Raw genomic sequence first — 4,565 nt, forward strand, 5'->3', positions numbered from 1 at the left:
AACAAACGAAGGTAAGAATTGTTTTCTCACGGTTGTAGCAATAGCGAAAGAGGTAGTATGGAAGACGAGGATAAAAGGAATTAAGACAGGCAACTTTATCTCTGACCACAATTTACGTTCATTTTTTACTTTTCATTCGAAAAGGAAAGTGTGGCTGGAGAGGAGATGTCTGTCGGAGTGTACGTTCCAAAAGAGATGGAAGCATGTTGCACGAGTGTTGTGCGTGCAAGGAACCGTGTGAATAGTCAGAAAAAAAAGGTGCCAGCGATAGATCGGGGCTTGTGGGGTCGGAGCGTGGCCTGATCATCGCTTCATTTGTGTTGTCTAACGTACTGTTAATGTCATTCGATTTCTTATATTTCATAAAATTTTTGAAGTCATATTTTATGTAAACCATTCGCATTACTGATCCCAATCAGTTGTTTTGTACCATTCTATGTTTGGCCCCCTCTGGGCAATAAAGAAATTGGTATTTCGTCTGCCACTACGTTCTGCGTTCAAACTCCGCCGAGGTCGACTTTGCCTTTCATCCTTTCGGGGTCGATAAATTAAGTATCAGTTATGCACTAGGATCGATGTAATCGACTTAGTCCCTTTGTCTGTCCTTGTTTGTCCTCTCTATGTTTAGCTCCTTGTGGGCAATAAAAAAAAATAAGAAACGTCGGCACGCCGGGCGAAATGCTTAGCGGTATTTCGTCTGTCTTTACGTTATGAGTTCAAATCTCACTGAAGTCGACTTTGTCTTCTATCCTTTCGGGAATTGATAAAATAAGGACCAGTGAAGCTCTGGGGTCGATGTAATCGACTTAGCTCCTTCCCCCAAAATTGCTGGCCTTGTGCTAAAATTTGAAACCTGTATGTATGTACGTGCGTGCGCATAGGTGTGGGTGTGCATAGAAGAAATTTGCTTCCCAGTGACAGGGTTTCAATTTCAGCCTCACTGTGTGGTACCTTCTACTACTATGGCCCCTGGCCGACCAGTTCCTTATGGCTGGATTTGGTTGACGGAAACTAAAAGAATCCCGTTAGACCAATAGAATAAGTACTAGGCTTAAAAAATAAGCACTTGGGATGATTTTTTAAACTCATATTCTTCAAAGTGGTGCTCCAGCATGGCTACAATCTTAATGACTGAAACACGTAATATGATAAAAAAAATACATATGCATGCACACATACACACGCGTATGTGTATCTGTGTGTGTGTGTGTGTGTGTGTGTGTGTGGCTGTGTTTGTGTTTGCTTCTGTCTCCCAGTACCATTTGGTAACCGGTGCTGTTTTATTTACATCCTCGTAATCTAGCGACTCGTCAAAAGAGTCCGATAGCATATGTGAGAAGCTTAAAAAAAGTTTTGGGTCTATTTGTTCGACTAACTCCTTCAAAGCAGTATCCCAGTATGACTGCAGTCCAGTGACTAAAATAAATAAAATATTACACACACACACACACACACACACACGAGCAGCGATTTGGAAAATCTCGATGGTATATATATCAACACAAAAACAAATACCTGGCGAGCAGTAAAACAAAATAGTTGCTGATAATAGAAACAAGGAATTAGGGCTCTGTAATTGTGCTAGGAATAAGGTATGCCCCTTAAACTCTAAATACTTGAGGAATAACATAGTGTATAGATGCAAAATCACTTCTGAGGAAAGAACATACTTCTATATAGGAACCAGCCTGCTCAATGTTTTTTTTAAAAAGGACTTGCTAATAATTTAAATTCATTTATAGATAAAAGTAAAATGAACACCGTGACCCGAAGCTAACTATTCTGGTTCTTTTAAAGTAGGAACAATAACTTTACCACGAGATGCGAGATAATTAGTACGGCTAAGATGTATCGAGCCGTATCGAGCAGGAGGAAATAAATGTGAGTTATGTATAGAAGAAATGTACCAAATCTTTACATCGAGACACAAATTACTCAATAGCAGGCTGGAACAGGCCTTAAGATGCTTACATAAACATACCAAAACATTTAAGAAGTTTCACACATCTCCTAAACTCCCCCAAATGCATGACCTTTTGTGAACTAACCTAATACACATTTTTCTCCATTCTGCTACCCAGCATCAATGCCAGCCACGAAAATATATGAATAACAGAACTAAACCACCCTAAAAAAAATATGTTACAAGACCCATGCTTGAAATTAAGGCTATTGAGCGTCCATACTACGATGCAGAAAGAAGCCTGCCAAAGCAGTCACATAAACTTCGACTTAATTAGATAGAATCCTAACTCCGGCCAGCAACTGGTGTGAAACCGAGGTCAACAACACAAACTTGCAAACAGATCAGATTTCAGATTCAAAGCAACTTCCTCTCACTTTCCCCTGAACCCTATTCAGCTCATTTCGGACCTAATTGGCCGAAAGATCTCGAAAGAAGCTGCACAGTAAGTTATGAACGGGTATATGTGCAACTGCCCATAATCTTTGCAGTGGAAATACGTGTAGGTCGACATAACTATAAAAATATGGTGTATGAAATTCTAAGATATATAGAAATAAATTTTGAGGATGTACGAGTCTCCATGTTCTCTACCGTTGTAATTATTACTGATATATATATATATATATATATATATATATATATATATGATGCAATCAAGAAAAATAGAACTCAAAATATATGTATAGTTTTTATTAATATTTTAGCAGAAGCACTTTGATAAGTGCCAACGCATGAAAATCGCCGTCGTTGAGTCGTTCTGTGTTTTTTCTGCTAAATATTGATAATAATAATAATGTCTGTGTGTCTGTCTGTGTGTATGGTCCACTGAACTCAACACGTTTTTATTCATTTTCTCTGTTTATTTCCTCTTATTCTTTTCTGTCGAAGAGCGTAGGCTCGAAACATAAAATACTTTTCCATTTTTCCCGGACGTCAAACTAATACACTTGCTTGTTGTTCGTTCACCTGTCTTCGTCTTTGTTTTTCTATAAATTTGAACTGTATATATATGAGGAGTGTATACATATATTTACATGTATATTCTATACACAAGTGAATAGTGATGTAACATCGATTATGTAACTGCTGCAAACTAATGGAATAGACATCTATTCACTCACTTCACTTTGCTTCTCGGATTAAGTTATACATATGCGTGTGTGTATGTATGTATGTATACACACACTTGTACATATACACACAAACACACACACATATATATATATATATATATATATATATATATATATATGTGTGTGTGTGTGTGTGTGTGTGTGTGTGTGTGTGTGTGTGTGTGTGTGTGTGTGTGTGTACAGTAATCCCTCGGTTCACTTATCGTGGTTTATTATTTAAGCTTACATCGATTCCTCTGTGGTGTTGTTTTGTATTTATGATAAAATAAATATATGCAAATTATAAAAATAACAATAAAAATTACCGTACAGTACTGTTTCTTATTTCTTTATTGCCCGCAAGGGGCTAAACATAGAGGGGACAAACAAGGACAGACAAAGGGATAAAGTCGATTATATCGACTCCAGTGCATAACTGGTACTTAGTTTATCGACCCCGAAAGGATGAAAGGTAAAGTTGACCTCGGCGGAATTTGAACTCAGAACGTAACGGCAGACGAAATACCGCTAAGCATTTCGCCCAGCGTGCTAACGTTTCTGTCAGCTCACCGCCTTACCCTACAGTAGTTTCTACTTCGCAGATTTTCACCTATCGCGTGAAGTTTTGGAACGTAGCACCTGCGATAGCCGAGGGATTATTACATATAAGAAGATACAGTAAGTTTGATAAAGATATTCTTTCTATCTTTGTCTGGGATTAAAATTGTCATGAAAAATATGACCACCATCTACCAGAAAGCGCAGTAAGATTTTTCTGAATTGATTTTACGAAAGGAAAAAAAAATATTCTGCCTTTCCTCAACGCTCGATAATACAATAACTAACGAGTATATAGAAGCGCGAAAAGAAAAAAGAAAAGACACAGATGAATGCGTAGATAAATAAGTAGATGTGTAGATGATAAAATATGACAAAATAACAGAATAGCTGTCGACAGAAAGTCTTGTTGTCGATTGAAGTTTGAATTTTATTGTGCATGGTGTGGTCGTTGTTGAGTTAAAAAAAAGTCATCATTGAGTTATGTAACTTGAAAGCTCTTAGAAAATATGAAATGAAACTTATATCAGTGACGACAACGTTGTAAGAATTTGCGGGAAGGGGAGGATGGGATGTCAGTGATATTGTTTTTCTTTCTCGAATCTACCGGGAATTTTGAGTACTTTTGTACGTATGTATGTATGTATGTATATATGTATGTATTTACGCATGCATATATGTATTTACGTATGCATATATGTATGTATGCATGTATGTATATGTGCACACACACATATATATATGTATGCATAAATGTATATATATATATATATATATATATATAGCAATTAGAAAATGGAGGATAATATGCTGAACCCAACTACTTGCAGACGATGTATCCCGTTGAATTCATTATTTTAATATGAATTAAATTAATGAATTCAACGGGATACACCGTCTGCAAGTAGTTGAGTTCAGCATATTATCCT

Source organism: Octopus bimaculoides, chromosome 1 (genome assembly GCF_001194135.2).
Source record: "Octopus bimaculoides isolate UCB-OBI-ISO-001 chromosome 1, ASM119413v2, whole genome shotgun sequence".
NCBI classification, from domain to species: Eukaryota; Metazoa; Mollusca; class Cephalopoda; order Octopoda; family Octopodidae; genus Octopus; species Octopus bimaculoides.